This window comes from Chiloscyllium plagiosum, unplaced genomic scaffold, assembly GCF_037043375.1.
Source record: "Chiloscyllium plagiosum isolate Xiang-an unplaced genomic scaffold, Cpla_swu_hap1 HiC_scaffold_49, whole genome shotgun sequence".
In the NCBI taxonomy this organism is placed as follows: domain Eukaryota; kingdom Metazoa; phylum Chordata; class Chondrichthyes; order Orectolobiformes; family Hemiscylliidae; genus Chiloscyllium; species Chiloscyllium plagiosum.
This window is the reverse complement of record NW_028270187.1, coordinates 11,286,037-11,308,857: the sequence shown is the minus strand read 5'-3', so window position 1 is coordinate 11,308,857 and position 22,821 is coordinate 11,286,037. Positions and strand designations below refer to the sequence as shown.

The window sequence follows — 22,821 nt, the reverse complement described above, 5'->3', positions numbered from 1 at the left end:
ACAGGAGAAAGATGAGACTCCCTCAGCTTTCTTGCAATGCGGAAATATTCTGGAATGAACCCTGAGGACCCAGTGGCACAGGGTCTTTATGAAAGTACATTTTGTGACAAAAGCATAGCCAGACATACAGAGAAAGATTCAGAAGATAGAAGGGTGGAGTGAAAAACCATTAGATGAATTGTTGAGAGAGGCACAGAAAGTGTTTGTAAAGAGGGAGGATGAAAGACAAAAACAGAAGGTAAAAATGATAGTAGCTACGGTTGATGAGGTAGTTAAGAAAAGAATGGAACCAATAGTGAGCAACCGGAGCAGCGGGTGGCAGCATGTAGGACAGAGAGGAAGAGGGACAGGGAGAGGACAAGGGGGAGCATTTGATATAGGGTTTGGGTGACAGGGGCAGAGATGGAAGTCTCCACAGGCAGGATGCTATTATTGCGGAAAGATAGGGTATTTTAAGCGGGAGTATCCTGATCCACAAAGCGAAGAAAGGGCAATTCCGTTTATGAATTTTGATGAAGAACAGGGGTGTCAGGGGATCCTGCCCTCGGGGGCCCACCAGGAACCCTTGATAAACTTGAAGGTGGGACCCTGTAGGGAAGAGGTAGTCTTCTTAGTAGATACGGGGGTGGCACGGTCATCGCTGAATTTTAAACCAAAGAAGGCAGAAATATCAACACGGTCAATTACTGTTTCGGGGGTAAAAGGGGAAGGATTTACTGTTCCGGTATTTGAACCTATGATGATAGAAGGTCCTAAGGAGAGGGTCACAGGGGAACTGCTGTATATCCCTAATATAGGAAGTAACTTACTGGGGAGAGACTTAATTATCCTCTTAGGACTGGAGATTGGAATTCAGGAAAAATAATTAGTTGTACAACTGGCAATGTTGACAGAGGATGTGGAAAGAAAGGTAGACCCTATTGTATCGGCTAGAGAAGGGAATCGTGGAAAACTACAGATCCTTCCCCTTTTAATAAATTTAAAACGGAAAGGGGACGTTGTCTGTGAACAACAATATCCTATTTCCATAGAAGGTAAACGAGGACTGCAGCCAGTAATTGAGGGACTGATTAGAGATGGATTGTTGGAGCCATGTATGTCTCCTTATAATAGCCCAATTCTACCAGTGCGGAAATCTGATGGAACTTATCGATTGGTGCAGGATTTGAGAACATTAAATCGAATAGTACAGATCAGGCACCCAGTGGTGCCAAACTCCTACACGTTATTAAGTAAGATCCCTCATGATCACAAATGGTTTAGTGTGATAGATTTAAAGGATGCCTTTTGGGCTTGTCCCTTGGTGGAGGAAAGTAGGAATTTGTTCGCCTTTGAATGGGAAGACCCCAAGACAGGACGGAAACAGCAATACCAGTGGACTGTGCTCCCCCAGGGGTTTACGGAATCTCCGAATTTATTTGGACAGATGTTAGAACAAATATTGGAGAAATTTAGCAGCCCCAAGGGGACTAAGCTGTTGCAGTATGTAGACGACCTCTTCGTATCAGGAATAAGAAGAGAAGGAGTAATAGAAGCCACTAACAAATTATTGAATTTCCTGGGCCAGCAAGGACTGCGAGTATCTAAAAACAAATTACAATATGTGGAGCAAGAAGTAAAATACTTGGGACATTTCGTGAGTGAGGGCAAGCAAAAGATAAGCCCCGAACAGATAGAGGGAATAGTGGGGATGCCACTGCCCAGCACTAAACGGGAGTTACGCAAATTTTTGGGTCTAACAGGATATTGCAGATTGTGGATAGATTCCTATGCTCAGAAGACTAGGAAATTATATCTCAAACTATTTGAGGGGGAGCCAAAATGTCTAAATTGGGATGATGAGGAAAAAGAACTAGTTGAGAAACTCAAAAGACATTTGATTCATGCCCCCGTGTTAGCCTTACCTTCGCAAGATAAACCTTTCCACCGCTTTGCCACCGTCGATAAGGGAGCGGCTTTGGGAGTATTAACCCAGAGGTGGGGAGGGATGAGACAGCCAGTAGCATATCTTTCAAAGCTATTGGATCCAGTATCCCGAGGGTGGCCTGAGTGTGTGCAGGCTGTGGCTGCCACTGCACTGTTGGTGGAGGAAAGCAGAAAGCTTACGTTTGGGGGAGCCCTAATAGTAAGCACCCCACACCAAGTGAGAACGATCCTAAACCAAAAAGCTGGGCGATGGTTGACAGACTCGTGGATTTTGAAATATGAGGCGATACCGATAGAAAAGGATGATCTAGTGTTGGTCACTGACAATTGTTTAAATCCAGCTGCCTTTCTTTGGAAAGGGAAAGGAGACTCTCCTCATAATCCAGGGCACGACTGCCTTGACATTATTGAATACCAAACTGAGAGATGGACCTGAGAGATATTCCACTTCATGCAGGGGCTAGACTTTTTATAGACGGATCATCCCGGGTGACTGAAGGGAAAAGACATAATGGGTACGCAGTTGTAGATGGGACAAAAGGTAGTGTGGTGGAGGCAGGAAGGCTGCCAAATGGGTGGTCAGCTCAGACCTGCGAACTCTATGCATTGGAAAGAGCTCTTAGGGCATTAGAAAATAAAGAAGGAACAGTATACACTGATTCTAAATATGCATTTGGTGTTGTGCACACTTTCGGAAAGATATGGCAGGAAAGAGGACTGATCAACAGCCCGGGTAAGGAATTGGTTCATGAAGAATTGATTAAACGGGTCTTGGAATCTCTATTATTCCCCCGAGAAACAGCCGCAGTGCACGTGAATGGTTGTCAGAAAGGAAATGAACCAGAGGTTAGGGGAAATAGATTAGCTGATGAAGTGGCTAGGGAAGCCGCCCTGAACCCACAAGAAGTGGTGATTCATTCCCTAACACCTACTGTCCCAGGTCCTAGGGAAATTCCTATATTTACAGAAAGAGAAGAAAAAGAATTGAGAGATTTAGGGGCTACAAAAACAGCAGACGGGCATTGGAGGTTACCTGATGGAAGGGAAATGTTAAACAAAATAATGATGCGGGAGATTATGGCTATCCTACATCAAGGCAGCCACTGGGGAGTACAAGCAATGTGTGATTTAGTTCTTAGGGAATATGGATGTAAAGGAATATATACCATTGCTAAACAAATATGTGAGGGATGTATAATATGCAGAAAGGTAAATAAAAAAGTCTTGAGAAAACAGGCCCCGGGTGGAAGAGACCCAGGATTGAGACCCTTCCAGAGTATACAAGTAGGTTATACTGAACTACCTAGAGTAGGAAGACCAAAATATATGTTGGTCATAGTAGATCATCTATCTGGTTGGGTTGAGGCATACCCCCTAGCTACGGCCACTGCAAATGGGGTGTCTAAAACAATATTAGAGCACATAGTTCCCCGATATGGGCTAGTGAACCGTACAGATTCCGACCAGGGAACTCATTTTACCTCGAAAGTGTTACAGGGGGTAATGAAGGGGTTGGGAATTTCCTGGGAGTTCCATACTCCATGGCACCCACCATCATCAGGAAGAGTTGAGAGAATGAACCAAACACTCAAACGACAGCTCTCTAAATTGATAATAGAAACCAGACTCCCTTGGACCAAATGTTTACCTATAGCTCTCTTGTGAGTACGGACAGCCCCAAGGAAGGATTTGGGACTATCCCCCTATAAAATCTTATTTGGATTATGGTATCTGGGAACGAATGGAGAATTGCCAATTCCCAAAACTAAAGATTTGTTTTTAAAGAAGTATATACTGGGCTTGTCCTCCTCTTTATCTTTCCTCAGAAAACAGGGTCTATTGGCACAGACTCCGCCCCTTGAATTCACTGTTCACCCCATCCGGCCGGATGATTGGATTTTAGTAAAATCATGGATAGAGACTAAATCGCAGTCGGACTGGAAAGGGCCATATCAGGCTCTTTTGACTACCGAAACGGCAATAAGGACGGCGGAGAAAGGCTGGACTCATTACACTCGGATCAAAGGGCCTGTGGACCCTCCAGTTGAGGAAGAAGTCTTGACGGCCGAATCAACGCAAGGCCTGCGAAAACTCAGAATAAAGAGACTTTGATTAACTGACGATACAGTGGCGACGCGAGCGCGGGATTATTTCTGTAAGATTGTATATTAAGTCTTTGTGCTTCAGCATGATAATTAAAATACTGGGAATGTTTAGAGTTATGATGCTAGCCCTCTTAGTATTGGGATTTTGTCAAATATCATTTTCATATGTATTATAAACGGTTCCTGAGTCTGATAATCCACAAGTAATAGACACTGATGCATGCAGCTTGGTAAATTGTGGGGATGTAGCTAATCAAAGACAGTACCGCAGTTCAGAGATACATCTTAAGTCCTATGGGGATAGCCTTGGGGATGGTACTTGGTATAATGGTCTCGTCACAGTACACCGGGCCCCCTTCCGACCAGCTCGCGATTGTCTCAATAAAAAGTGTAACCCAATATACCTAACAATAAAGAAAATCACATGGCACGAAGCAATTCTGGGGGGGGGGGGGGGGGCACTAATGAGATACAATTAAATGAAACATTTGGGATTGAAATGAAAGCAAATGGGAAGGATTTCGTGGGCTGTTGTTTTCGAATTAGTGTAGGACAGGGAAAACGGGTAGAATTACTGGGAAATAAGATACAACCCTTCACCCCTCCCGATGATCCTAAAGTAGAAAAAATTATAGAGATAAAGGACTTGATACAGACCATCGAAATAGAAACTGGGTACGGGGATGCAAATGCCTGGGTTGAATGGGTAAAGTATACTGTAAAAAGTCTGAACAAAAGCAATTGCAATGCATGTGCCTCCGGTAGGCCAGTGGCCCAGGTGGTTCCCTTTCCGCTCGGGTGGAAGCAAGACAGGAAGGGCATGAAATTTATGATAGCCCTGTATCAGGATGAGACTGCATGGAATGATAGGAATTGTACCTCCCTATCTCTGATGTTCCCTCCCTTGGAGAAGAAAGATGCAAAAGTCCCCCCCACATTTTCCGCCGCGGTTGGAAATCACACGTCGTGTGTGCGCAGGCAAGGTACAAGTCGGTCGAGAGATTTGAGGGAGCTGAAATTATGTACAGAGATTAAGAATGTTACCGAAACGGAGAAGGGAGGGAACTACTCAGCATTAAAGGTTCCCCGAGCGGATCTGTGGTGGTACTGTGGAGGCAAAATATTGAGACCCACCCTACCTCCAGATTGGAGAGGGATATGTGCAATTGTACAATTGGCAATTCCATTTACCTTGGCATTTGAGAAGGAAAAGATCGTAGGGAAAAAGGCAAGGGGTAAGAGATTACTGTTAGATACTTCTTTTGATGACAGGATTTACCTCGACTCGGTAGGAGTCCCTAGGGGAGTGCCTGATGAATTCAAGGGTCGTAACCAGATTGCAGCAAGCTTTGACTCCGCTCTCTTTTGGTGGGTAACAATTAGTAAAAATGTAGATTGGATAAATTACATTTTCTATAATCAACAGTGATTTATAAATAATACAAGATATGCGGTTAAAGGAATATCAGAACAGCTTGATGCGACAAGTAGAATGGCATGGGAAAACAGAATAGCCCTTGATATGATTTTAGTAGAAAAAGGGTGTGTGTGTGTGTGATGTTAGGAGGAAGCTGTTGTACCTTTATTCCTAATAATACTGCATCTGATGGTTCAATTACTCGGGCCTTACGGGGATTGACGACCTTAGCAGAGGAATCGGCTGAGAATTCAGGAGTATACACATCTCTCACGGGATGGCTTGAAACCTGGTTTGGAAAATGGAAGGGGGTGGTGGTTTCTATCCTTACTTCCCTGATAGTAGTAGTCGGGGTATTGGTGGCCATTGGCTGTTGTATCATATCCTGTATACGAGGGCTCACCCAAAGATTGATTGAAACAGCCTTGATGAAACAGATGCCCCTAAGAGGGAATCAGACAGAGGAACTTTATCGGCTAAATAATGAGGAAATGAGTGAAATCAAGATGGATGAAATCTCTGGAATGATGCTTGCGAATTTCGGAAACGATTTTTTTTTAAAAATGCAGAAGATAACAAATGGTAATTAAAAAGAAAAAAGGGGAAATTGTGGGATATAGGTGAATTAATGTTATTTCTGCAGTTATAAGTTCTGATACAGAGTAAATGAACTCACATCAGTGTGTAATTGTTTCAGCCAAAAGCTGAGTCAACAAGAATGGACACTATATAGAGGAAATATATAATCAGTTAAAATGGTATGTCACCATGAAACGAGATTACAAAACAATGGTGGATGTATGGGTGAATAGATAAGAAGTTGCAAGAGAATGCAATCGCTTGTATAACAGTAGGTAAGGACATCTGTTTCCCACTTGTACGGAGACACAGGAACAAACCCTAATTAAAGAGGTCATGAAAGTCAGAGTGGCCTCCGGAGAGGCCCAGATGGAAGGAGTAAATACTGATAAAGAAAGAATATGCCTAGTGATGACCTGCAGTGGGATGACGTCAAACAACCTTATGGGGCCAGAGATAGGCATTTGTCACAGACAAGGCCGGATAAACAGAAGTTGTGGGATCAGTCTTAGGGAAATGAGTGACGTAAGCTGGGGGCGGGGGGGGGAATGAAATAAGAAAACAATATGTAGGGACTCAAATTATATAAATTTCGAGAGTTTGCTGAATTTGATGTGTATTTGTCCTCTGCCTTGTCTGGCATTAGACATTGCACCCACTTACAAGGGTACAAATAAAGGACACTACTAATTCAGATTTTTGTCTCAGACTGCAATTGTTTAGTGAGTGAGCTTTGTTTCTCACACTGAGGAATTGGGCGACAAGTTTAGACAGTGGATTTGGATCCGCTCAGGCCTGGAGGGCCAAAGGACCTGTTCCTGGGTGTGAGAAACAAAAGCTCACTCACTTCAATAATTTCAGTCCGAGACCAAAAATCTGAACCAGTAGAGCCGTTTATTTGTACACTTGCAAGTGGGTGCAATGTCTAATGCCAGGTAAGGCAATGACAAGTACACACCAAATCCAACAAACTCTCGAAATTTACACAATTTGAATCCCCATATTTTTTCTTATTTCATTGTTTGCCCTCTCCTCCGCTTACGTCACTCATTTCCTTAAGACTGATCCCACAACTTCTGTTTATCCGGCCTTGTCCGTGACAAATGCCTATCTCTGGCCCCATCGGGTTGTTTGACATCATCTCACTGCTGGTCACCGCTAGGCATATCCTTTCTTTATTAGCATTTATTCCTCTCCGGAGGCCACTCTGACCTTTATGACCTCTTTAATTAGGGTTTGTTCCTGTGTCCCCATACAAGTGGGAAAACAGATGTTTATACAGGCCTCTCTTCACAGCATTTTATCTAGTGCCTGTATTTCTACCATTGTTTTGTAATCATGTCTCATTGCTGATATATCATTTTTAACGGATTATATATTTCCTCATTCTTGCTAAGTCAGCTCTCATCCGAAACAATCCCAAACTAATGTGAATTCATTTACTCTGGATCAGAACTTATAATTGCAGAAATAACATTAATTTGCCTATATCCCACAATTTCCCCTTTTTCTTTTGATTGCCATTTGTTATCTTCTGCATTCTTGTCTCTTTTTTTTTCTTTAAACATCGTTCCCAAAATTTTCTACTAAAATCATATCAAGGGCTATTCTGTTTTCCCATGCCATTCTACTTGTCGCATCAAGCTTTTCTGATATTCCTTTAACCGCATATCTTGTATAATTTATAAATCGCTGTTGATTATGGAAAATGTTATTTATCCAATCTACATTTTTATTAATTGTTACCCACCAAAAGAGAGCGGAGTCAAAGCTTGCTGAAATCTGGTTACGAGCCTTGAATTCAACAGGCACTCCCCTCGGGACTCCTACCGAGTCGAGATAAATCCTGTCATCAAAAGAAGTATCTAACAGTAATCTCTTACCCCTTCCCTTTTTCCCTACGATCTTTTCCTTCTCAAATGCCAAGGTAAATGGAATTGCCAGTTGTACAATTGCACATATCCTTCTCCAATCCGGAGGTAGAGTGGGTCTCAATATTTTGCCTCTACAGTACCACCACAGATCCGCTCGGGGAACCTTTAGTGCTGAGTAGTTCCCTCCCTTCTCCGTTTCGGTAACATTCTTCATCTCTGTACATAATTTCAGCTCCCCCAAATCTCTCGACCGACTTGTACCTCGCCTGCGCACACACGACGTGTGATTTCCAACTGCGGCGGAAAATGTGGGGGGAACTTATGCATCTTTCTTCTCCAAGGGAGGGAACATCAGAGATAGGGAGGTACAATTCCTATCATTCCATGCAGTCTCATCATGGTACAGAGCTATCATACATTTCATGCCCTTCCTGTCTCGTTCCACCCGAGCGGAAAGGGAACCACCTGGGCCACTGGCCTACCGGAGGCACATCCATAGCAATTGCTTTTGTTCAGACTTTTTACAGCACACTTTACCCATTCAACCCAGACATTTGCATCCCCGTACCCAGTTTCTATTTCGATGGTCTGTTTCAAGTCCTTTATCTCCATAATTTTTACTACTTTAGGATCATCGGGAGGGTTGAAGAGTTGTATCTCATTACCCAGTCATTTTACCCATTTTCCCTGTCCTACACTAATTTGAAAACAACAGCCCACGAAATCCTTCCCAATTGTTTTCATTTCAATCCCAAATGTTTCATTTAATTGTATCTCATAAGTGTCGTCCCCCCCCAGAATTGCTTCGTGCCATGTGGTTTTCCTTTTCGTTAAGTACATTGGGTTACACTTTTTATCGAGACAATCCCGAGCTGGTCGGAAGGGGGCCCGGTGTACTGTGACGAGACCATTATACCAAGTACCATCCCCATAGGACTTAAGATGTATCTCAGAGCTGTGGTACCGTCTTTGATTAGCTACATCCCCACAGTTTACTAAACTGCATGCATCAGTGTCTATTATTTGTGGATTATCAGACTCAGGAACCGTTAATAATATATATGAAAATGATATTTGACACAATCCCAATACTAAGAAGGCAAGCATCATAACTCTAAACATTCCCAGTATTCTAATCATCATGCTGAAGCACAAAAAGACTTAATATACAATCTGACAGAAATAATCCCGCGCTCGCCTGGTCCAGCCTTTCCCAGTCCAACTGCAATTTAGTCTCTGTCCATGATTTTACTAAGATCCAATCACCCGGCCGGAGGGGTGAACAGTGAATTCAAGGGTCGGAGTCTGTGCGAATAAACCCTGTTTCCTGAGGAAAGACAATGAGGAGGACAAGCCCAGCATATACTTCTTTAAAAACAAATCTTTAGTTTCGGGAATTGGTAATTCTCCATTCGTTCCCAGGTAAGGTTATCCAAATAAGATTTCATAGGGGGATAGTCCCAAATCTTTCCTCCGCCAAGGGACAAGCCCAAAAGGCATCCTTTAAATCTATCACACTAAACCATCTGTGGTCATGTGGGATCTTACTTAATAACGTGTAGGGGTTTGGCACCATTGGGTGCCTGATCTGTACTATTCGATTCAATGTTCTCAAATCCTGCACCAATCGATAAGTTCCATCAGATTTCCACACTGGTAGAATTGGGGTATTATAAGGAGACATACATGGCTCCAACAGCCCATCTCTAATCAGTCCTGTAATTACTGGCTGCAGTCCTCATTTACCTTTATGGAAATAGGGTATTGTCGTTCACAGACAACGTCCCCTTTCCGTTTTAAATTTATTAAAAGGGGACGGATCTGTAGTTTTCCACGATTCCCTTCTCTAGCCCATGCAATCGAGTCTATCTCTCTCTTTGCATCCTCTGTCAACATCGCTAGTTGTACAACTAATTCCTTTTTCCTGAATTCCAATCTCCAGTCCTAAAAGGAGAATTATGTCTCTCCCTAGTAAGTTACTTCCTATATCAGGGATGTACAGCAGTTCCCCTGTGACCCTATCCTTAGGACCTTCTATCATCATAGGTTAAAATACTGGAACAGTAAATCCTTCCCCTTTTACCCCCGAAATAATAATTGACCGTGTCGACATTTCTACCTTCTTTGTTTTAAAATTCAGCGATGACCGTGCTGCCCCCGTATCTACTAGGAAGACTGCCTCTTCCCTACAGGGTCCCACCTTCAAGTTTATCAAGGGTTCCTGGTGGGCCCCCGAGGGCAGGAACCCCTGACACCCTATTCTTCATCAAAATTCATAAGCGGAATTGCCCTTTCTTCCCTTTGTAGATCAGGACACTCCCGCTTAAAATGCCCTATCTTTCCGCAATAATAGCATCCTGCCTGTGGAGACTTGCATTTCTGCCCCTGTCGCCCAAACCCTATATCAAATGCTCCCCCTTGTCCTCTCCCTCTCCCTCTCTGTCCGACATGCTGCCACCCGCTGCTCCAGTTGCTCACTATTGGTTCCATTCTTTTCTTAACTACCTCATCAACCGTAGCTACCATCATTTTCGCCTTCTGTTTTTGTGTCTCATCCTCCCTCTTTACAAACACTTTCTGTGCCTCTCTCAACAATTCATCTCATGGTTTTTCACTCCACCCTTCTATCTTCTCTATCTTTCTCTCTATGTCTGGCCATGCTTTTGCCACAAAATGTACTTTCAAAAGACCTTGTGCCACTGGGTCCTCCGGGTTCATTCCAGAATATTTCGGCATGGAGTCTCTTAATCTTTGCAAGAAAGCTGAGGGAGTCTCATTGTTCTCCTGTCTAACTTCAAAGGCTTTAGTCAAATTCTGTGACTTCAGAACTGCCTCTCTTATTCCTTTTAGAATCAAGTCTTTCAATTCCCTCATTTCTTCTCTATACTCCAGGTTTTGGTTTTCCCACTGAGGGTCTTTGAGGGGAAACTTCACCTCTCCCTGTCCAGCATCTCCATCTCCAATCGGGTGTTCCCTGTCCTATATTTTAATGGCAGCTCCTCGTATAAGTCCCCTTTCCTCCCCAGTAAATAGTATATGCAAAATAGACATTAACTCAGCCCACGTGCACAGACTGGGCCCCAGAAATTGATCAATTTGTTCAGACAACCCCACCGGATCCTCAACCAGGACCTTCATTTCCTTTTTAAATGATCTGACCTCCCCACTGGTGAGGGGGGCACTTACAAACCCAATCTCTTTGTCCCCTATTGGTACCTCCCGAAGGGGATAAGTCATTACGTTCTTCCCCTTTTTCTTTTAAAAGAAATATTGCAATATTTCTAGCTCCCCATAAATTCAAACACCAATTCATCAATTCATGCTTGACTAACCTTTAAAGCCTGTTCCTAACTTATAAATATATTTATATATTTACGTTCATTTCTTCAGTATTTAATATTTAAAATGCAAAATGCATACAGTTCCCAATTTTGAAATTCACTGTATTTACCCAGTTTTAGTCCTGTAATTTAAATCCAAAATTAGTTTTCTTAAATAGTCCTGACCAATCATTGCTCAATTACAATATTATGGGTCGTAAAATAATCAGAGCTGCCTTAAAATAATTTGTCTATTCAAGTTTTTTTTTAAAAAACTTCTAATGCATGAACATGGCTGAATCCAAGGTCACGGATATTAACCATAGAATTTTGTTTTTACTACAATCTAATGTTGAACTGAAACTTCAACTGTCCTCCATAAATCGCTTTTATGTAAAGATAAAAGAGATTAGTTAGAAACTGATCGTAAGGCAGTCATGATCTGTAAAAAGAACAGAAGTTATCATTCTTTTTTTTCTTCATAATCTCGATAGAATCCTTAACCTTAAAAGAAATCATGTTAAGTTTCCATAATAAAAATCAGATTCAAAACAGTCCTGGAACTCAAGCTCCAGGGAATTAAACACAAACATTCAATCACCAACAAACAAATGTTCACTCAAACCAAATCACAAAGGGTTAAACTTCTTACCAGCTGTAAAGCTCTTTTCATTCTCTCTCTCTCTCGCACATTGACATATAAATTCAGATATTTACAAACCCAGTCTTCGTCCAATCTGTACTTTGGCCGGAAGACAGCGGGACGAAGAATGGATTCCTTAGTCCATACAAAACAACAGTATTTAATCATCTTTCTTCCTTGTACAAGTATTATTTTGCCAATTCCACAACATCCTGCCCAAAGGACTTTCTGAAGGTATGTTGTAAGGGACCCCGCCTCCATTTCCATTGCCTTTTCCTTACTTTGTTTTCCCAGAGGCTTTTTCCTCACCCACAGCACAATCCATATTGAGTTCCTTCGTTAGGCCCTTATTAACTACTAAAACTCAATCCCGGCCACCAAGGCAATACTTAAAAGTCAATTTTCTTACCTTGGTCTGTGCACAGAGTTGCCTGGCCCCTTTTTGCCGTATTGTCTATCAACCTCCTATCACTGTCTGATTCAGATGTCTCTCTTATAGGATTCACACCAGTCACCCAAGGGAGCAGACCAAACCGGGACACGAGACTGCTCCTCAATGGGGAACAGGACGCGTCTTCCCAGTGTCCAAGGCCAGCCACTCCCCCTGGCGGTGGAAGAAAATCCCGGACAGCCCCCAATTGTGAGAAACAAAAGCTCACTCTCTTCAATAATTTCAGTCCGAGACCAAAAATTTGAACCAGTAGAGCCGTTTATTTGTACACTTGCAAGTGGGTGCAATGTCTAATGCCAGGTAAGGCAATGACAAATATACACCAAATCCAACAAACTCTCAAAATTTATACAATGTGAATCCCCATATTTTTCTTAATTCATTGTTTGCCCCCTCCTCCGCTTACGTCACTCATTTCCTTAAGACTGATCCCACAATTTCTGTTTATCCGGCCTTGTCCGTGACAAATGCCTATCTCTGGCCCCCATAAGGTTGTTTGACGTCATCTCACTGCAGGTCACCGCTAGGCATATCCTTTCTTTATTAGCATTTATTCCTCTCCGGAGTCCACTCTGACCTTTATGACCTCTTTAATTAGAGTTTGTTCCTGTGTCCCCACAGAAGTGGGAAAACAGATGTTTATACAGGCCTCTCTTCACAGCATTTTATCTAGTGCCTGTATTTCTACCATTGTTTTGTAATCACGTCTCATGCTGACATATCATTTTAAACGGATTATATATTTCCTCATTCTTTCTAAATCAGCTCTCGTCCAAAACAATCCCAAACTAATGTGAATTCATTTACTCTGTATCAGAACTTATAATTGCAGAAATAACATTAATTCACCTATATCCCACATTGGGCTATCAATTTTCTTTGTTCTTTATTACATTTGCCTTCCTAACCGCCACGTGAACCTGCCTGTTAACCTGAAGAGAATCCTGAACTCGGACTCCCAAGTCCCTTGGTGCTTCAGATTTCCGAAACCTTTCCCCTTTAGGAAACAGTCTCCGCCTCTACTTTTCTCATCCCATTGCATACCCTCCCACACTGTCATCCATCTGCCAACCAAACTTTAATAGGATCCTGAACTCGGACTCACCCTCGAGGACCTTGTTTGTGCTTCAGGCCTGGCAGCATCTGTCAATCTTTCGAGTCCGGGGCAGCCGTCCTTCGGGAGAGTGGCCTTTGGTCTTGATATGCCGTCGCACAATTTCTTGTTCACTCCCACCTCTCTGTCTGTGTGTATTTGTCATTATTATTGAGTTTGGCGAGTCCCGGAGCCGGCCCTGTTGTTTCTCTCTCCTGAAAGGGTTGTCCCTTTAAAGAGCCTTTCCCCTGAAGCAGCTGCTAACGGTCACTTGGGGCACGAGGCGGCCGTTAACCGCCATCTCGCGCGGGGCCTGAAGCTAAAATGGCGCCGGGGCCACGCGGGAAGGAAAAGCGCCGAGGGAGAGCGGACTGTGTCAACATGTCCCGTTCCCGAGGGTCAGGATGGTGGTTATTGGGGGTGGAGGGGGACAGGAGAGATCCCCCCCACCCGGTGAGGTATATTGTACAGACCGCGAGGTCTCTTTCCGTTTCCCTCTCTCTCTCCATCTATCTCTGCAACTGTTTGACTGTCCATGACTTGCTTTAACTCTCTATGTTGATTAATGTCGATGACTCTGTGATCTTGTGTTTCTCTCTAACTCTCTATCACTGTTTCTTTATAACGTTCTGTCCCTCTGTCTCTCTCTTTCCAGTCCCAGCACCATGGCTGGGACTGGAAAGTGTCTCTTGATCAACAAGTGACCAGTAAATTCATCGACCTCACGATGCCAGGTAATCCATTCTTCATCCATGATCTGTGCTCATTCTTCACTGGGGTTCTACTGAAGACTTGACATGAACACTCTTTAAAACAAAATTGCCTCAGGCACTCCGTCTCGCAGCATCTGTGGGGAGAGGGAGAGAGACAGACAGACAGAGTTAATGTTGCAGGTTATAAACACAAAGGGCTGAAAAAACTCAGCAGGTCTGGCAGCAGCTGTGTGGGGAGAGAGAGTGTGTGTGTGTAACATCCTTGCTCAGATAAGGGAGACCTTCACAGTGAGACGATTAAAGTCCAGGAGCAGGGATGACTTGCGACAATTGGACAGGGTGAAGAACTGTGTGTGCAGTTTGGGGTCTCCTTATCTGAGAAAGGACATTGTTCCTATGGAGGGAGTGCAGCAAAGGTTTCCCAGAGTGATTCCTGGGATAGCAGGACTGACTGGTGGAGACAGATTGGATTGGTTAGGACGATATTCACTGGAGTTGAGAAGAATTAAGGTGGAATCTCAGAAATCTATTAAATTTGAACAAGGACGAGACAGAGTAAACACAGGGAGGGTGTTCCTGGTGACCAGGTGGAGAATCCAGAACCAGGGTGTCATTGTCTAAAGGAGACTTGACAAGACTGAGATGGGGAGAAATGTCTTTACCCAGAGAGTGGGGAGCCTGTGGAATTCTCTGTCACAGAAAGCAGTCAGGGCCAGAACACTGAATATTGTTCAGGAAAGAATTGGATTGAGTTCTTTGGGGCTAAAGGGAGAGTGCGGGGAGGCACAGGATGAAGTTGGGTGATCAGCCATGATCCCATTGAATGGGCGGAGCAGGCTGGAGGGGCCGAATGGCCTCCTCCCAATGGTATTTTCGATGTTTCTCTGTGAATGGCCCAGTTACCACTGACAGATGGATGACACGGAAGCTTTGCCTCAATTATATGTAGGCAGTGAAAATGAGGGACAATAATTTCCAGTGTGGATGCAGAGTGCTCTTTTGAGTTCAGCATCAAATATTCTGGGTTGGATTGGTGGGATGTTGTTAATGAGAGGCTGCACAGCAACAGTGATGTCACTGCGATGGTGAGGGTTTGGTGTGAACTTTACAGACACGAAGGTTATCCTCCAAATGGACGGGTGTTGGCAGGGGGTCAGGGGAACAGGAAACAGACCTTCACTCCATGTGATGTTCAAAAGTGGCTGGATTTTAGTTTTGAGATGGTGAAAACTAAGTACACCAAACTGCTATCTGTTTCGGAGTCATCTATAATCAAAAAACAATAAGCGACACAGTGGCTCAGTGGTTAGCATTGCTGCCTCACCGCACCAGGGTCCCAGAGTCAATTGAGTCACAGAGTCAGAGATGTACAGCATGGAAACAGACCCTTTGGTCCAACCCATCCACGCCGACCAGATATCCCAACCCAATCTATTCCTACGGCGAGCCGATATCCCTCCAAACCCTTCCTATTCATATACCCATTCAATGTTGTTATTGTACCAGCGTCCACCACTTCCTCTGGCAGCTCATTCCGTACACGTACTACCCTCTGTGTGTAAATATTGCCCCTCAGGTCTCTTTTATATCTTTCCCCCTTCACCCTAAACCTATACCCTTTAGTTCTGGACTCCCCGACCCCATGGAAAAGAATTTGTCTATTTATCCTATCCATGCCCCTCATAATTTTGTAAACCTCTATAACCTCTATATGCACCAGGGAAAACAGCTCCAGCCTGTTCAGCCTCTCCTGATTGAACAAATCCTCCAACCCTGGCAACATCCTTGTAAAGCTTTTCTGAACCCTTTCAAATCCTTCTGATAGGAAGGAGACCAGAATTGCATGCAATATTCCAACAGTGACCTAATCAATGTCCTGGACAGCTGCAACATAACCTCCCAACTTCTGTACTCAATACTCTGACCAATAATGGAAAGCATACCAAACGTCGTCTTCACTATCCTGTCTGTCTGCGACTCCACTTTCAAGGAACTATGAACCTGCACTCCAAGGTCTCCTTGCTCAGCAACACTCACTAGGACCTTACCATTGAATGTATAAGTCCTGCTAAGATTTGCTTTCCCAAAATGCAGCACCTCGCATTTATCTGAATTAACCTCCATCTGCCACTTCTCAGCTCATTGTCCCATCTGGTCAAGATCCTGTTGTAATCTGAGGTAACCTTCTTCGCTGTCCACTACACCTTCAATTTTGGTGTCATCTGCAAACTTACTAACTGGACCTCTTATGCTCGCATCCAAATCATTTATGTAAATGACAAAAAGTAGAGGACCCAGCAACGATCCTTGTGGCACTCCACTGGTCACAGGCCTCCAGTCTGAAAAATAACCCTCCACCACCACTCTCTGTTTTCTATCTTTGAGCCAGTTCTGTATCCAATTGGCTAGTTCTCCCTGTATTCCGTGAGATCTAACCTTGCTAACTAGTCATTTCGGTATGGCATCCACTTCCCACCTTGGCAGAAATGGCCACATCCTGTTTAAAATACAGAGAAATACCCTTTGTCAGGGTCAAGTTTTGGCTTGTTCAAATCATGTGATTTGCCAAGAGAAATTGGTCTGTATAATGACCCCAGATATTTATAGTTCCTCCTGTACACTCTGTCTTTCAGACAAAGTTTGTTATTCTCATCAATTTTCATAGAATCATACATCACAGAAATAGGCTTTTCAGCCCAACTCGCCGATGGCGACTAGTTTTCCCAAATACAACGAGTCCCGTTTGTCTGCATTTGGCGCATATCTCTCTAAACTTTTCTTATCCATGTACCTTTCCAAATGTCTTTGAAATGTTGTAATTGTACCTGCCTCTACCACTTCCTCTGGCAGCTCATTCCATATACACACTGCCCTCTGTGTGATAAGTTTGCCTCTCAGATCCCTTTGAATCTTTCACCTCCCACCTTTAACCTATGCCCACTAGTTTTGGACACGCCTACCTTGGGGAAAAGACCATACGTATTTACCTTTTCTTTGCCCTTCGTGATTTTATAACCTCTATAAGGTCACCCCTCAGCCTCTGACGTTCCAGGGGAGAAGAGCTCCCAACTTATGCAGCTTTTTCTTATAACTCAAACCTTGTAGTTGTGGTCACATCTTTGTAAATCTTTTCTGTACCCATTCAAGCTTAAGAACATCCTTTCGACAGCAAGTTGACCAGAACTGTGCGCAGTATTCTAAAAGTGGCCTCACTATATCCTGTACAATTGAAACATGATGCACCAACTTCTGTCGTCAGTTTTCTGACCACTGAAGGCAAGCATGCCAAAACCCACCTTCACCAGAGTGTCTAGCTGCAATGCACATTCAAGGAACTTTTTGTTTGGAGGTCTTTTTGTTTGGAAACACTGCCCAGACTTGTGCTATTAACAGTACAACTCGTGCCATGGTTTGCCTTACCAAAATGCAACACATCATATTTATCTAAATTAAACTTCTTCTGCCATTCCTTGACCCACTGGCCCAGTTGATCAAACTTCCATTGTACTCTTAGATAACCTTAGATAACAATGCCACCAAATTTGGTCCTGCTCCTATCTGCTACGTTTCTGTGTTGACCTTTTTTCAGGCTGATCAAGTGGAGCAGCAACCACCCTGCATCACATATGCCGCCTTGAGGCACACAGATACAGGAGGGATGAGGGACCAGGTTAAGAGAAAGTGGGAAATGCTTATGCCAGCCATCCATGGACATCGTGAGACAGCACAGAAGGAAGTCTGTGAAGCTTCACAAATCGATCAATAACAATCCTACCTTCCAGCAAATAAGGAAGAGAAGGCAGAGCAATGTCACACTTCTGCGACCAGGCTAGGCTTTGTCTCAATTCACTCAGCAAGATGTCAGTTCCAAAGATGGACTTGTTTTGAGAAACCATCTGAATAATTGTGTCTCTCCCAACCCTCAATGTGTCAGTTTATCCCACTGTAGTACAATCTAACTATTGATGGCAGAGATTTTAAGTTTTATGCTGTTCACTCCTAACTTTAGCAACCATTTGATTTCCTGGCAAATGGGTCCAGGCAGAGGAGCCAATGAATTGAATGTATTAGAACATAGAACATAGAAGAATACAGCGCAGTACAGGCCCTTTGGCCCTCGATGTTGCGCCGATCCAAGCCCACCTAACCTATACTAACCCACTATCCTCCATATACCTATCCAATGCCCGTTTAAATGCCCATAAAGAGGGAGAGTCCACCACTGCTACTGGCAGGGCATTCCATGAACTTACGACTCGCTGAGTGAAGAACCTACCCCTAACTTCAGTCCTATATCTACCCCCCCTTAATTTAAAGCTATGCCCCCTTGTACTACTTGACTCCATACGCGGGAAAAGGTTCACACTGTCAACCCTATCTAACCCCCTAATCATCTTGTACACCTCAATCAAGTCACCCCTAAACCTTCTTTTCTCTAATGAAAACAGCCCCAAGTGTCTCAGTCTTTCCTCATACGATCTTCCTTCCATACCAGGCAACATCCTGGTAAACCTCCTCTGCACCCGTTCCAGTGCCTCCACATCCTTCCTATAGTATGCCGACCAAAACTGCACACAATATTCCAGATGCGGCCGCACCAGAGTCTTATTCAACTGCATCATGACCTCAGGACTCCGGAACTCAATTCCTCTACCAATAAAAGCCAGTACGCCATATGCCTTCCTCACCGCACTATTTACCTGGGTGGCAACTTTCAGAGATCTGTGTACATGGACACCAAGATCCCTCTGCTCATCCACACTACCAAGTATCCGACCATTAGCCCAGTACCCCATCTTTTTGTTATTCTTCCCAAAGTGAATCACCTCACACTTAGCTACATTGAATTCCATTTGCCACCTTTCTGCCCAGCTCTGCAGCTTCTCTATATCCTGCTGTAACCTGCCACATCCTTCCTCACTGTCAACAACTCCTCCGACTTTCGTATCATCCGCAAACTTGCTCACCCAACCTTCTAACCCCTCTTCCAGGTCATTTATAAAAATGACAAACAGCAATGGTCCCAAAACAGATCCTTGCGGAACACCGCTAGTGACGGCACTCCATGAAGAAACTTTGCCATCAACTACTACCCTCTGTCTTCTTCCATCCAGCCAATTCCTAATCCAAACCTCCAACTCGCCCTCAATGCCATATCTCCGTATTTTCTGTAGTAGCCTACCGTGGGGAACCTTATCAAACGCCTTACTAAAATCCATATATAACACATCTACCGCTTTCCCCTCATCAATCTCCTTCGTCACCTTTTCAAAGAATTCAATAAGGTTTGTGAGGCACGACCTGCCCTTCACAAAACCATGCTGACTATCCTTGATCACATTATTCCTATCCAGATGTTCATAAATCCTATCCCTTACAATTCTCTCTAAGACTTTGCCCACAACAGAAGTGAGACTCACCGGCCTATAGTTACTAGGGTTATCCCTACTCCCCTTTTTGAACAAGGGAACCACATTTGCTATCCTCCAGTCTTCTGGCACTACTCCTGGAGACAAAGAGGACATAAAAATCAAGGCCAATGGCTCTGCAATCTCCTCCCTTGCTTCCCAGAGAATCCTAGGATAAATGCCATCAGGCCCAGGGGACTTATCTATTTTCACCTTTTCCAGGATTTCCAACACCTCTTCTCTACATACCTCAAAGCCATCCATTCTACTTATTTGTGACTCAGTATTCACATCGACGACAATGCCCTGTTCCTGAGTAAATACTGAAGAAAAGTATTCATTCAGTGTCTCCCCAATCTCTTCCGCCTCCACACGCAACTTCCCACTACTATCCTTGACTGGACCTATTCCTACCCTAGTCATTCTTTTATTCCTAACATACCTATAGAAAGCCTTAGGGTTTTCCCTAATCCTACCGACTAAGGACCTTTCATGTCCCCTCCTTGCTGCTCTTAGCTCTCTCTTCAGGTCCTTTCTGGCTACCCTATAACTCTCAATCGCCCCAATTGAACCTTCACGTCTCATCTTGAGATAGGCCGCCCTCTTCCATTTAACAAGGGATTCCAATTCCTTATTAAACCACGGCTCCCTCGCACGACCTTTTCCTCCCTGCCTGACAGGTACATAATTATCAAGGACACTCAATAGTTGCTCCTTGAACAAGCTCCACATATCATTTACACTCTTGCCTTGGAGTCTACTTTTCCAAGCCACACATCCTAAGTCATGCCTCACCGCATCATAACTCTTGCCCTGTAGTACACACTTATCCCTCTCCATCACGAGAGTAAAAATCACCGAATTATGGTCACTATCCCCAAAGTGCTCACCTACCTCTAATTCTAACACCTGGCCTGGTTCGTTACCCAGAACCAAATCCAGTATGGCCTCACCTCTTGTTGGCCTGTCTACATATTGTGTCAGGAAACTCTCCTGCACACATTGAACAAACACTGACCCATCTAACGAACTTGAGCTATAGCTTTCCCAATCAATATCAGGAAAGTTAAAGTCCCCCATAACAACCACCCTATTACTGTCACTCATCTCCTGAATCACCTTCCCTATCCTTTCTTCAATGATTCTAGGACTATTAGGAGGCCTGTAAAAGACTCCTAACAGGGTGACCTCACCTTTCCTATTCCTAACCTCAGCCCAAACTACCTCAGATGGCAAGTCCTCATCCATCGTCCTTTCCTCATTCCTGAAGAAGGGCATGTGCCCGAAACGTCGAATCTTCTGTTCCCTAGATGCTGCCTGACCTGCTGTGCTGTTCCAGCAATAAAGTTTCAGCTTTGATCTCCAGCGTCTGCAGACCTCACTTTCTCCATCGTCCTTTCCACCACTGTAATACTATCTTTGACAAGCAATGCCACACCTCCCCCTCTTTTACCCCCACCTCTGACCCTACTAAAACATTTAAATCCTGGAATCTGCAACAGCCAATCCTGTCCCTGTTCTAGCCATGTCTCCGTAATAGCCACAACATCGAAGTCCCAGGTACCAACCCACGCTGCAAGTTCACCTACCTTATTTCGTATACTTCTTGCATTGAAGTATACACACTTCAAGCCACTTTCCTGTTTGCAGGCACCCTCCTTTGAAATTGATGCCATGTTCCTAACCTCCCTACACTCCAGGCCCTGCACCTGAAGCTACAATCTGGGTTCCCATGCCCCTGCAGAGTTAGTTTAAACCCCCCCCAAGAGCACTAGCAAACCTCCCCCCAAGGATACTGGTGCCCCTCAGGTTCAGGTGTAGACCATCCTGTTTATAGAGGTCCCACCGTCCCCAGAAAGAACCCCAGTTATCCAAAAACCGGAATCCCTCCCTCCTGCACCATCCCTGTAGCCACGCATTTAAGTGTTCTCTTTCCCTATTCCTCGAATCTCTATCACGTGGCACGGGTAACAAACCAGAGACAGCAACTCTGTTCGTTCTAACTCTGAGCTTCCAACCTAGCTCCCTGAAAGCCTGTCTAACATCCTCGGCACTCCTCCTACCTATGTCGTTGGTGCCAATATGGACCACGACTTCGGGCTGCTCCCCCTCCCCCTCCAGGACCCGGAAAACACGATCAGAGACATCACGTACCCTTGCACCTGGGAGGCAACATACCAAACGTGAGTCTCTCTCGTTCCCATAAAACCGCCTATCTGTGCCCCGAACTATCGAGTCCCCAATTACTACTGCTCTGCTCTTCTTCACCCTTCCCTTCTGAGTAACGGGGACAGGCTCCGTGCCAGAGACCTGAGCCCCGTTACTTACCCCTGGTAAGTCATCCCCCCACAAGTATCCAAAACGGTATACTTGTTCTTGAGGGGAACGGCCGCAGGGGGTCCCTGCACTGGCTGCTTCCCCCCAGTCCCCCTCACCGTCACCCATCTATCTGCCATCTTTGGAGTTACTACTTCCCTATAACTCTGATCTATGACCCCCTCTGCCTCCCGAATGATCCGAAGTTCATCCAACTCCAGCTCCAGTTCCCTAACACGATCTTGGAGGAGCTGGAGATGGGTGCACTTCCTGCAAGTGTAATCGGCAGGGACGTCGATGGCATCCCTCACCTCATACATGTTGCAGTATTCTCCATGTTTTCTTGAAATTGTGGTGGAAATAACTTGCTTTCCTGCCCTATCTTCATTGCCCTCTAACTTCATCACTGTCAATACACATCCAACTCTCTTTTCATACCTCACATGGAATCTAGCTCCATCACGATCCCAGGCTGTGCAATCCAAAATCCTAACAATTCTGAGTAAAGACATTTCTCCTCAACTCACTCCTTGCTCTCTTGCTGACAATCTTGAAATTGTGACCCCTAGTTACTGAACATGCTAACTAGTGGTAACAAAATATTCTTCTTTCCCCTACCAAATTTCTTCATAATTTTGAACACCTCCATAAGGCTCTTCTCTTAATCTTCTGTGCTCCAAGGAAAAGGAGCCTGATATCACTAATCCTTCCTGCTATGTAAAATTCTTCATTCCTGCTATCATTCTAGTAAATCTTCAGTGAATGCTCTCCAGAGCTTGAAGTTCCTTCCTTAAATAAAGTGCCCATTACTGAACACAGCTGTGATCTGACCAATGATTTGTAGAGATGTAGCATTACTTCCTCAGTTTTATACTCAATGCTTCTATTTATTTATAACCACTAGGATCCTATCAGCCTTCTTCACAATGGTTTCAGCTTGCCTGGCCAACTTCAGAGAACGATACACGTGAACCCC

The 22,821-nt window shown here is 44.2% G+C and overlaps 1 protein-coding gene and 1 long non-coding RNA gene across 7 annotated transcripts in view; one reads left to right on the top strand and one right to left on the bottom strand.

Moving 5' to 3' along the window:
• The window catches only part of LOC148135538 (uncharacterized), a 334,519-nt gene that overhangs the window by 144,125 nt on the left and 167,573 nt on the right, over positions 1-22,821 (top strand). The window lies entirely within an intron of this gene.
• LOC122545874 (uncharacterized) overlaps positions 1-22,821 on the bottom strand; it is a 229,790-nt gene that overhangs the window by 172,560 nt on the left and 34,409 nt on the right. For 4 of the 6 annotated variants that reach the window (XR_015755019.1, XR_015755021.1, XR_015755020.1 and 1 more), the window contains one exon: positions 13,918-14,255. The exons of the other annotated variants lie outside the window; for them this stretch is intronic. The gene's annotated coding sequence lies outside the window, so the exon portion shown is untranslated. Of the gene's footprint in view, positions 1-13,917; positions 14,256-22,821 lie in introns of those variants that run through there. 6 annotated transcript variants of the gene reach the window in all.